Here is a 13231-nt window from a genome sequence, read left to right on the forward strand (position 1 = left end):
AACTTGGCCTAGAGCTGCAGAGTGCCTAACAGTTACCTCCTGGGAGCCTGCATGTTGCTCAATTATGACCACTCTCTAAGCCAAACTCAGCGTGTAAATACATTACACCATGGGACAGGACTCCCAGAGGTGATTCTCCCTGGCACTGAGGGATTACCATCAAGAACCAGCTGGTGATGAAAATAGGAAAAGGCTTTGAATAAAAGGGGAAAATGGTAAATACAAATGAATTTATATGTCTAGGAGACTTCAAAATGAGCTGGGATTCATCAGAGGGGTTGCCCTTATGCACATCTCAGCAGAAACTCTGAGACAGCCAAAGGACATACAACCGCAAGTAGTGGTGCTCCTGAGGATTACAGAGACAGACAGATCCTATGGCCATGGCAGATGGCTCTGGAGTTCAGTGCTTTGCCTGTGAGTCCTGCATTGGAATTTGTGCTTCTGAGTGTGATGGATTTAGACTACGATATGACTTCTCTACACATGCCTCCTCTGCCACTTTTACTGAACCTGTGGTTGGTGCTGGGGCTGGTGTATGCCCAGGACACTTGAATCTCTGGACTGCCCATGTGCCAGCTGGGCCCTGAGCCTCAGCAGAGTTGCAGCACCTAGTCTCCAGTTCATTGTATTTACCCAGGTCAGCTAACAAAGACTTGAGGGTAGTTAACCACCACACCAAGGACCCGGGAGAGTCTACAACTACAAGCAGGAGAATCCCATCCATTTGCCATGTGAGTTCTAAGCCCTCTCTCAATTTAGATGTTGAATGGACATTGACACCCCAGGATCCTCAAGATGGAGGAATAAAATGTGGATTAGAGTGAACTTACTGGTATTCTACTATAGAATTATTGTGACACTAGCAATGGGAGAAATTATATCAATGATTTGGAGATGGTGGCCACGGGAGTTGTTGAAGGCAGGGAGAATGAAAAAGGTGTGATATAGGCACATTTTTGGAACTTGGGGTTTTTCTGAATGATATTGCAGGGACAGACAGGACATTTTATATCCTGCCATAACTCACTGCATGGACTGGGAGAGAAAGTAATCTACAATGTAAACTCTAATCCATGCTGTGTAGCAGAGCTCCAAAATGTATTCATCAAATGCAATGAATGTACCACACTAACGAAAGAAGTTGTTGAATTTGGAGAAGTGGGTGGTGTTGGGAATGGGGTATATGGGAACCTCATATTTTTTAATGTAATATTTTGTGTGTTCTATGTATCTTTTTAAAAATGATAATAAATTTTAAAAAGATTAAAAAAGAATGATTTAAAAGCCTGCAGAAAAAGCAACACATCATATGGGAATGAAAGGCACAAAAGACTAGGTTAAAAATACATTAGAGAAGATGGCGTCTATGTGAGCGCACCTCATAATCTCTCCTGCAAAGAAGCGGTTGAGTAGGGTTGGAGTCCTGCTGGACTGGGCTGTTTCAGGTGTTTGCAGGGCAGGAGGTGTCTGTACGTCGATTTGGTGGGACAGTGACAGAAGAGATTCTTGTAAGAGGTAGAATTTTGGGTCTCTTTCAAGGAGGTTGGGGTTGTGGATGGGACCCTTCCCCCTGCGGCCAGTAGCCCAGCGGTGGCAATTCCTAAAGGCTTTGCTGTGCTGGGGAGTTCCCAAGCACTGAGCGGGCTGTTTTGGGGGCTTTCAGGGTGGGAGGTGTCTGGAAGTCGATTTGGTGAGACAGTGACAGAGGAGATGCTTGTGAGAGGTGGAAGTTTGGGTTTCTGACTCGGAAGTAAGAGGTTCTGGGTGGAGCCCCTCCCCCTAAGGCTGGCGAACAGGCTGTGGTGATCCCTGGGAACTTTGTTGTGTGGGGTGTTCCCAAACCTTGAGTGGGCTGTTTCGGGGGCTTGCAGGGCAGCAAGTGTCTGGATGTCGATTTGGTGAGACAGTGACAGAAGAGATTCTTGCAAGAGGTGGAATTTTGGTTTCCGACATGGAGGTCATAAGTACTAGGTGGAACCCTTCCCCCTAGGGCTAGCAGGCCATCCACAGCGGTCCCAGAACACTTTGTAGTGCTGCGGTGCCCCCATGAGGTGGTATTGGGGGTTTCCAGGGCAGGAGGTGTCTGGATGTTGATTTGGTGAGACAGTGATAGAAGAGATTCTTGTTAGAGGTGGAATTTTGGGTTTCTGACATGGAGGTCAGAGATTGTGGGTGGGACACCTCCCCCTACGGCTGGCACCCAGCTGCAGGGATCCTTGAAGGCTGTGTTGCACTGTGGTGCTCCCAGGTCCCCTGTTAACTGGATGCATTGTTCCCAGGTCTGTGTCCCCTAAATTCTGGTGGCCCACGCTCCAGAGACTCACACACCTTGAGTCTGCAATATCACAGACTTCCCATCCCTGAATCCACTGTGCCCTGAGGCCCAACTGAGGTCCTTTATTACACTAGCCCTTTGTGTTTGTGGGGTTTTTTTCTTTTTTCTTTTTCTTTTTAATATTGCATTGTCTCCTAGTCTTTTCTCCCATTTTCTCCCGCAAGGTCCTTTCTCACTTCTTTAGTTTTTTTTTTCTCCTTTTCTTTTTCTTGCATGTTTCCCTCCCTTTTCATTGCCCACCGCTTTTTTTCCTCTTTATTTTCTTTTCTCTTTTTCTTCTTATTTTATTTTATTTTCTTTATATAATAGGTGCTGCAGGGAGCACTTCACATTTGCTGTGTTTCCTCATCCTCCATTTCCTCGTTTCTGTGTAAATTGATTTTGGCCACCTACACTATCCCCTTTCCCCTACATCATGCTATCCTCCATCATCTACTGTTTTTCTTACATTCCACCCTCCTTTCTATGGCCCCCAAATTGTCTGACATTTAATTTCTAATACCTTTGTTCTCTTTTCTGTCTTTTATCCAATCTTGATATTATTGTTTTTCTTTTCTCTTTCCCTCTCTCATGAAAACACTGGCTTTTTAATTCATACTATATTCCTTCCCATATTCAGTTGACTGTCTTTTTATAGGTACTCCACTTACTGCTATAACTCTACACAACTTATATGAGTCTAATGTCCAATCTCCCAGATTTCATATTGTTGCTCTGTTAACATTTATAACCAATACTACTTTATACATTTCCTTTTCCTACTCATTTTGCTTTCCCTGGCCCTAATATATTCCTTCAAATTGAACTTAGCCAACAACAAGAAATAGAGTAAGAAGAACAAAGTGACAAAGAGAAGACATAACACTTATGCAAGAACAAAAACTAATTAATCCCCAAGACTAGACAAAGAAGCTAAGAAAATGATTAAAGCTATCAAGATAAAATTATGACCAGATAGCAACAAAAAACTACAAACCATACCAATAATCAGGAAAATACGATTGAATCCAATGAACAAACTAAAAACCAGGAAGGGGAGCAGAACATCAGACAAGTACCTAAAGATCTCTAAACATATATTAGAGACCAACTTAATGAAGTAAAGGAAGAGATTAACAATATGAACAAAACACTTGGAGAGAAAATTGCAGACATATGCAAAAAGATAACAGATATGATGGGGATGAGCACCACAGTTCAAGAAATCAAAAGTACACTCTAAGCAAGTAGCAGCATATTAGAAGAGGCAGAGGAGAAAATTAGTGACATGGAAGACAGTACATCTGAAATCAAACAGATAGTAGAACTGATTGATAAAAAGATAGAAAAAAATCCAGATAGGACTTAAGGACCTGGATGACAATGAAAAATGCACAAACATTCATATTATAGGCATCTCAGAAGAAGAAGAGAAGGGAGAGGGGACAGAGTGGGTGTTGGAGGAAATAAGGGCTGAAAACTTCCCAAATTTACTGAGAGAGATGGATGTACATGTCCAGGAAGCAAAATGCACCCCAAACACCATAAATCCCAAAGGCCCACCCCAAGACATATACTTGTCAAATCATCCAATGCTCAAGACAAAGAGAAAATTCTAAAAGCAGCAAGAGAAAAGAAAACCATCACATACAAGGGAGGCTCCATAAGATTAAGTGCTGATTTCTCATCGGAAACCAAGGAGGCAAGAAGGCAGTGGTATGATATAGTCAAGGGAGTAAAAGAAAAAAATTTCCAATGGGGAATACTCTACCCAGCTAAACTAGCATTCAAAAACTATGGAGAGTTCAAAATATTCAAAGATAAACAGAAATTGAAAGAGTATGCCAACAAGTACCCTGTCTTCAAGAAATACTAAAGGGAGTTATGCAGGAAGAAATGAAAAAACAGGAGAGGCAGAGTTGGAGGAGAGTGTAAGAGCAACAGAAAAGACAAAAAGAGAAGGAAATAAACAAATAAAATATGACAAACACAAGTCCAAGCAAAATATGGCTAACATAAATAATTCCTTGAAAGTAATAACACTAAATATCAATGGATTAAACTCACCTATCAAAAGATTCAGACTGGGACATTGGATAAGGAAATATGACACATCTATATGCTGTCTACAAGAAACACATCTTACACCTAGGGATTCATGGTGGTTGAAAGTGAATGGTTCAAAAACAATCTTACAAGCAAACAATAACCAGAAAAAGGCAGGAGTAGCTTTATTGATGTCAGACAAAATAGATTTTAAAATGCAAAACAATTGTGAGAGACAAAGAAGGATACTACATATTAGTGAAAGGGACAATCTCTCAAGAAGAAAAAAACAATCATAAATATTTATGCTCCTAACAATGGTGGCTCCAAATACATGAGGCAAACACTGGAAAAACTAAGTGAAAGAATAGATACCTCAACAATTATAATGAGAGATTTTAATACACCACTATCAACTTTGGACAAAACATTTCAAAAGAGAATCAATAAAGAAACAAAAACTTTGAACAGTATATTAGAGGAGCTGGATCTAATAGACATATACAGATCATTATACCCCAATACAGCAGGATATACATTTTTCTCAAGTGCACATGGATCATTGTCCAAGATAGACAATATGCTAGGCCTAAAGAAAGGCTCAATGAATTCAGAAATATTGAAATCATACAAAATAATATCCCTGACCACAGTGGAGTGAAACTGGAAATCTGCAAGGGCCAGAGGACCAGATTTCACACAATGATATGGAAATTAAACAGCACACCCTTAGAAAAACAGTGGGTCAAAGAGGAAATCTCAAAAGAAATTAATAACTACCTTGAAACTAATGAAAATGATAACACAACATACGAAAACTTATGGGACACAAAAAAAGAAGTACCGAGAGGGGAATTTATAGCCATAAATTCATACATCAAAAAAGGAGAAAGAGCCAAAATTGAAGAACTGCATATTTGGAGGAATTTGTAAAGAAAAACAACAAAGTAACCCCACAGGAAGAAGAAAGAAAGAAAGAACAAAGATAAAAGCAGAACTAAATAAAATAGAAAATAAGAAATCACTTGAAAAGATAAACAAAAGCAAGAGCTGGTTCTTTGAGAAGATCAATAAAATTGACAAACCCTTAGCTAGATTAACAAAGAAAAAAAGAGAGAAGATGCAAATACACAAAATAAGAAATGAGAAAGGAGATATCACCACTGACCCCACAGAAATAAAGACTATCCTAAAAGGATACTTTGAAAAACTATATTCCAACAAAAATGATAATTCAGAGGAAATGGACAAATTCCTAGAAACACATAAGTAGCCTATATTGATGAAAGAAGAAATTGAGGATCTCAACAAACGAATCACAAGTAAAGAGATAGAATCAATCATTAAAAACCTACCAACTAAGAAGAGCCCAGGGTCAGATGGCTTCACATATAATTCTACAAAACATTCTGGAAAGAACTAACACCAATCCTGCTGCAACTCTTCCAAAAAACCTAAACAGAAGGAACATTACCTAACTCATTCTATGATGCCAATATTACCCTAGTACCAAAGCCAAACAAAGACACCACAAGAAAGGAAAATTACAGACCAATTTCCCTAATGAACCTAGACGCAAAAATCCTCAACAAAATACTTGCTAGCCATATTCAACAACACATTAAACAAATTATACACCATAACCAATTGGGATTCATTCCGGGTATGCAAGGATGTTACATCATAAGAAAATCAATCAATGTAATACACCATATAAACAAATTGAAGGGAAAACATCACATGATTATATCTATAGATGCAGAAAAAACATTTGAAAAAATACAGCACCCTTCTTGATAATAACACTGCAAAAGATTGGAATACAAGGAAATTTTTTGAACATGATGAAAAGTATATATGAAAAAACCACATCTAAAAATGTTTACAATGGTGAAATCATAAAATCTTTCCCTCTAAGATCAGGAACAAGAAAAGGATAGTCACTATCACCTCTTCTATTAAACATTGTCTTAGGAGTTCTTGCTCACTAACTGAGGCAAGAACAAGATACAAAAGCATTCAGATTCAAAAGGAAGAAGTCAAAATACCATTATTTGCAGATGACATGATCCTATACATAGCAAACCCTGAGAAGTCGACAAGAAATTTTCTGGAAATTATAAACGAATTTAGTAAAGTCACAGGTTATAAGATCAATGCACAAAATTCAGTAGCACTTCTGTACACCAATAATGAGCAAGCTCAGGAGGAAATCAAGAAACAAATACCATTTACAATAGTAAATAAAATTCAAATACCTAGGAATAAATTTAACTAAAGATGTAAAAAATGTATACACAGAGAAATACACAAGACAGTTCAAGGGAAACAAAGAAGGTCTAAATAAATGGAAGAATATTCCCTGTTTATGGACAGGAACACTAAATATTAAGATGTCTCTCCTACCGAAACTGACATACACATTCACTGCAATTCCAATAAAAATCAATACAGCAATCTTTAAGGAATTAGGGAAAACTAGCTATGAAATTTATTTGGAAAGTAAAGAGGCCCCGAATAGCCAAAAACATATTGAAAAAGAAAAACGAAATTGGAGTAGTCACACTACCTGAAAACAAAACATACTACAAAGCTACAATATTGAAAACTGCATGGTATTGGCACAAAGAGAGACACACAGAACAATGAACCGAATTGAGAGTTCTGATATAGATTCTCATATATAGTCATGTAATCTTTGATAAAGCCACCCAACTCTCTCAACTGGGAGAGAATGGCCTATTCAACAAATGGTGCCTGGAGAACTGGATATCCATATGTGAAAGAATGAAAGAGGATTACCAACTCACACCTTATGCAAAAATCAACTCAAGGTGCATTAAAGAACTGGATATCCATATGTTAAAGAATGAAAGAGGATTACCAACTCACACCTTATGCAAAAATCAACTCAAGGTGCATTAAAGACCTAAGTATAAGAGCCAAGAATATACAGATTTTGGAACGCAGTGTAGGGAAACATCTACAGGACCTTGGAATAGGAAATGGCTTCATGAACATCACACCAAAAGCATGAACAGCAAAAGAACAAATAGATAAATGGGACTGCACCTCAAAGGAGCTTGTCAGGAAAGTGAAAAGAGAGCCTACACAATGGGAGAAAATATTTGGTAAACATGTATCAGATAGGAGACTTATAACCTGCATATATAAAGAACTCCTATATCTTGAAAATAAAAAGATAACCCATTTTAAAAATGGGAAAAAGATTTAAACAGACACTTCTCCAAAGAAGAAATAAAAGGGGCTAAAAAGCACATGAAAAAATGCTCCGAATCTCTAGCTATCAGGGGACTGCAAATCAAAACTACAAAGAGATACCATCTTATTCCCGTAAGATTGGCAGCTATGAAAAAAACAGAAGACTACAAATGCTTGAGAAGAGGTGAAGGAATGGGAACACTCATCCACTGCTGGTGGGAATGGAAAAGAATCCAGCCATTCTGGAGGACAGTTTGGCGGTTTCTCAAAGAACTAGCCATAGATTTGCCATATGACCCAGCAATTCCACTGCTGGTTATATACCCAATAGAACTGAAAACAAGGGCACAAAGCAATATATGCACATCAGTGTTCATAACAGCATTGTTCACTATTGCCAAAATTTGGACACAACCCAAATGCCCATCAACACATGAATGGATAAATAAAATGTGGTATATACATACAATGGAATACTACTCAGCTTTAAGAACAAATACACCACAAACACACGTCATAACATGGATGAATCTTGAGAAACTTTTGTTGAGTGAAGCAACCCAGGCATTGAAGGACAAATACTACATGACCTCAATTATATGAAATAAGGAAACAGAGCTGCCTCAGAGAGCTAGAGACTGGATGATAGGCTTACAGGCAATTGGGGGGTTGAGGAAGAATGTAAGCTGTCACCTTCATGGGTGGAATCTATGATAAGCTGGAGGTAAGTATTTGTACAAGGAAGGGATAAAATGGGGGCATAAGGTTACCTTTGATTGGGGCTTTGCAAGTTTGAGGTGGGCGAAGTTTGGGAGGAAGGGTAATATTGCCCAAGAAATTGGGGGGAGGGTGGGGGAACATATGAACACAGGAGATTCTCAGGTATTTGGTTGAGAGTATAATGCTGAGAAAATCTTTTCAAAAATAAAATAAGGAAAGTTACCTGTTTAAGATGCTTAAAGGGGATAATCTGATGCAGGACAGGTTCCTAGGGAATATGTGAATACTGATTTTGCCATAGTGGGATATATCATTGGATAGAGATCCATATAATGAGAGTGAAGGTGTACCCACATCCTGGGGAGTACTGATGCCCTCAAATAGAAGGAATTGTATCTCTCAAGAGAAAAGTTGGCTCCCAGTGCATTAGGGCAGTGGAGCATGTGAAGCCCTCAACAATGTTGCAAGTATCTCTGAACATGGCCCTCAAGCAATGAAGATTGACTGTCACTGTGGTGCCTAAGGGGAGGGGGAAAGAGGTATTGAATAGATGGAACCAATGTAACTGTGTGGGCAATAGAATATTCCACAAGAGTACGCAAGGATGGATATAAGACATGTAAAATTACACCAAAAATATATAGGGACTGATAGACTAAAATGTAAATCATAATGTAAAACATAAGATAACTAAAAATTTAGAAAATTGTATAGTCTAAAATATAAATGACAATGTAAACATAAATGTTACCTTGTTTGAAAGCTATTGTCTCAATATCTGTACATCAGATTTAGTAAATGTAGTATGAATATATAAAAAGATTATTGCTGTGGAAGGGAAAAGGTTTTATGTTGGATATGTGGGCATACTGTATATTATATATATGAATTACTGTGATCTGAAACTTATGTGAAGATAAGCTTAATAATTAGAAAAAAGAAAAGAAAAAGATAGGATGTAGACACTGAGGAAAAGATGGAAGTAGTTGTCTTACCAATTTGCATACAGGGCAACACTTATTGCAGTGATGAAATGCAAAACATCAAAAACAAAGCTTTTGCATTTTTAAATTTTATGATACCCTAATTTATTTTCACTGTAATTTTTCCAAGTTAATATATACTTTACATCTAACTTTAAACTCATCGCTATATTCCATTTTACTATCAATGGAACCTGGCAATATATCAGGTTTCACTTTTCAGGAAGTTTTGGATCACAGAGAGGTTCAACAATGGCAATGGAGGAATATTGGTGTGGGATGTTATTGACAGGGGACACATGATTGGCAGGGAGTTCTCCAGGGCATATATCCAGGGTACATAAAAATTTTTGGATATTTTCATAATGGATACAATTAAAAACAACACATGAGGGAGTGCTGAGTTCCTAGCCAGGGGAGCTCTATCATAGTCCCTAAAGTAACAATCCCCCAAGAGCAACGGCAAAGACCAAAAAAGAATGAAGGTCCAACAATGAGTCCTTGATACTAATGACTATGCTTGTGAACCTGTGCACCTGAAATAAAAACAAGGCCTAGAGCTGCAGGGTCCCTAAGAGTTACCTCTTGAGAGCCTCTGTGTTGCTGAAATGTGGCCAGTATCAAAGCCAAACTCAGCATGCAAATGCATTGCCTTCCCCCCAGCATGGGTCATGACTCCCGGGGATGAGCCTCCCTGGCTCGGAGTGGTTACTACCAAGTACCAGCTGATGATGTAACTAGAAAATGACCTGAAAGTACAAGGGGAGAGTGCAATCTACAATATAAACTATAATCCATGCAGTGCAGCAGTGCTCCAAAATGTATTCACTAAATGAAATGAATGAGCCACAATGATGAGAGGTTGTTGATGTTAGAGGAGTGAGGGGTGGGGTGTGGGGAATGTGAGAAGCTCTTACATTTTTTTTAATTTTAGTTTTTTAAATTATATTTTATAAAATTAAGAGATCACACAATACATTAAAATACATAAGTTGTTCCCATATACCCCACTCCCCATTACCCACCCCCATTATTTTTTTTCTTTATTTTCTTTTAAATTCTACATTCAAAAAATATGAGATCCCCATATACCCCCCACACCACCCACACCAACTCTCCCACATTGACAACCATAATTGTGACACATCCACTGCACCCAGGGAATATATTCTATAGAACTGCTGCAGCACATGGACAGTGGTCCATACTGTAGCCCACACTTTCCCCCAGTCCACCCAGTGGACCACAACAGGGCACACAACATCCAGCATCTGTCCCTGTAGCACCACCTAGGACAACTACACATCCTGAAAGTGCTCCCATACCATATCTCTTCTTCTCTCTCCCGACCATCAGCAGCCACCCTGGCCACCCTCTCCACATCACTAATACAATTTCTTCCCTTACTAATCACAATAGTTCCACAGTAGAACACCAGTAAGTCCACTCTAATCTATACTCTATTCCTTGATCTTGTGGACCTGGGATGGCTATGTCCAGTCCCCCTCTACATTAAGAGGGGGTTTAGGTTCCATATGGATGATGGATGCAATTCTCCTGCTTGCAGCTGTAGGCACTCTTGGCTCCCTGGTGTGGTGGTTGACCCTTTTCACCTCCCTGTCAACTGGCCAGGAAAGTCCAAGAAACCAGAGGGTAGGAGCTGCAAGTCTGCTGATGGCCAGAGCCTAGTCATCACATGGACAGTTCAGAGATTCAGGTCTCCTGAGTATACACCAACCCCAATGCCAACTATAGGTCAGTAAAAGTGGCAGAAGAGGCATGTGTAGAAAGGTTATATCTTAGTCCAACTCCATCACACTCAGAAACACAAACTCCAAAGTAGGGCCAACTGACATGGCCCTGAACTCCAGAGCCATCTGCCATGACCATAGAACCTATGGGTTGCTGCAGCCCTCAGGAGAGCCAGCACCTGGCTTTCCATCTACCTTGGCTGTCTCTGGTACCCTGCTGAGGCATGCATAAGCATCACCCCCTGATGACATCCCGACTTGTTTTTGGAGACGCTTAGCCATATAAACTCACTTGTAATTTCCATTTCCCCCTTTTTATCCAACGTCAAAAAGAAGTTTTTAACACCTGATATTACATGTAGGCTGAGATATTCTGCCGGTCTGAGTTGACATCATTGTTCATGATCTTTTTGTAGTTATATCATCAACTGGTGCTCGGTAGTAATCCCTTGGTGCCAGGGAGGCTCATCCCCAGGAGTTATATTCCACACTAGGGGGAAGGCAATATATCTACATGTTAAATTTGACTTAGAGAGTGACCACATTTGGGCAACATGGAGGCTCTCAGGAGGTAACTCTTAGGCATCCCACAGCTATAGGCCTAGTTCATATTTCAGGCACACAGCCTCATAATCAGAGCCATCAGTATCAAGGGCTCATCGTTGGACCATCCATCTTTATTGGTCTTTGCCATTTCACTTGGGGGATTGTTGTTCCTTTGGGGAATGTGATAGAGCTCCCCTGGTCAGGAATTCAGCAATTGCTCATCTCTCGTTTCCAACTGAAACCGCTATGAAAATATCCAAACCTTTCTATGTACCCCCTTTACGTGCACTGGAGAACTCCCAACCGTGTGCAACCCACCAATGACACCCCACACAAGTGCTCCTCCCCTGCCATAGTTGAACCTGTCTGTAGTCCAAAACTTCTTCAAAAAGGAAGCCCAATATATTGCCAGGTTCCCTTAATAGAAAAATGGAATATAGTGATGGGTTTAAAGGTTAGATATAGAATACATAGAAATTTTGAAAAATTAAATAAAGGAAAAATAAATTATGGTATCAAAGAAATGAAAAAAAATGAAAAAGTTTGTTTTTGACATGTTGCCTTTCATCACTGCTACAGGTGTTGCCCTTAATGTAACAGTGGCAAGGCAATTTCTTCCATTTCTTCATCAGTATCTATCTCCTTTCTTTCTTTCTTTTCCTGATTATAAAGTTTCTCTTGACATAAATTTAAGTTACATTAATTCACATATACAATATGTGGAACTCCCACATATCCAATATCAAACGCTTTGTCCCTTCCACAACAGTGATCTTTTAACATGTTCATATTATATTTGCTGCAGCTAATGTACAGATATTGAAATGATAGCTTTCAAACATGGTTCCATTTGGGTTTACATTATGGTTTCTATTTTAGACTATACAATTTTCTAAATTTTTAGTTATCTTATGTATTACATTATGGTTTACATTATAGCCTATAGACTTTTATACATTTTTGGTGTAATTTAATATGACCTATATCCATCATGGCATGATCTTGTGGAACACTTCCATTGCCCCACAGTTACCGTGATTCCATGTATTCAACACCTCTTTCCCCCTCCCCTCAGGGTCCACCATGACAATCAATCTTCATTACATGAGAGACCATATTCAGAGATACTTGCAAAAATGTTGAGGGCTTGACATATTTGAATGCCCTAACCCATTGGGAGCCACCGATTCTCTCAAGAAACACGATTCCCTCTCTTTGAGAACATCAGTCCTTCCCAGGATGTGGGTACACCTGCACTCTCTTTGTACGGGTCTCCACCCAATGATGTAATCCACTATGACAAAATAAGCACTCACACACTCCCCAGAAGCTTGCCTGGTGTCAGATGACCCCACTTAAGCATCCCCAGCATGTAACCTTCCATATTACATTCTCTAAAGTGCTTTCTCTGCACCACAATTTCAACCACATACCTGAAAATATCCCTTGATCAAATGCTCCCCTCACCCTCTCCCCAATTTCTTGGGCAATCTGACCCATCTTCCCATCCCTAGCACCCCTAAAGCCCATGCAGCCCCAACCAAAGTTAGCCCTATGCCCCCATTTTGTCCCTTCCCTGTACAAATACTGACCTCCAGCGTATCATAGATTTCACCCAAGTAGCTGCCAGCTCACAACCTTCCTCT

General features: G+C 39.5%; 1 pseudogene; it reads left to right on the forward strand.

The window, feature by feature from the left end:
* The first annotated feature begins 383 nt into the window (after positions 1-383).
* The window catches only part of LOC101416429 (THUMP domain-containing protein 1 pseudogene), a 98695-nt pseudogene continuing 85847 nt past the window's right edge, over positions 384-13231 (forward strand).

Source organism: Dasypus novemcinctus, chromosome X (assembly GCF_030445035.2).
Source record: "Dasypus novemcinctus isolate mDasNov1 chromosome X, mDasNov1.1.hap2, whole genome shotgun sequence".
Lineage (NCBI taxonomy): Eukaryota > Metazoa > Chordata > Mammalia > Cingulata > Dasypodidae > Dasypus > Dasypus novemcinctus.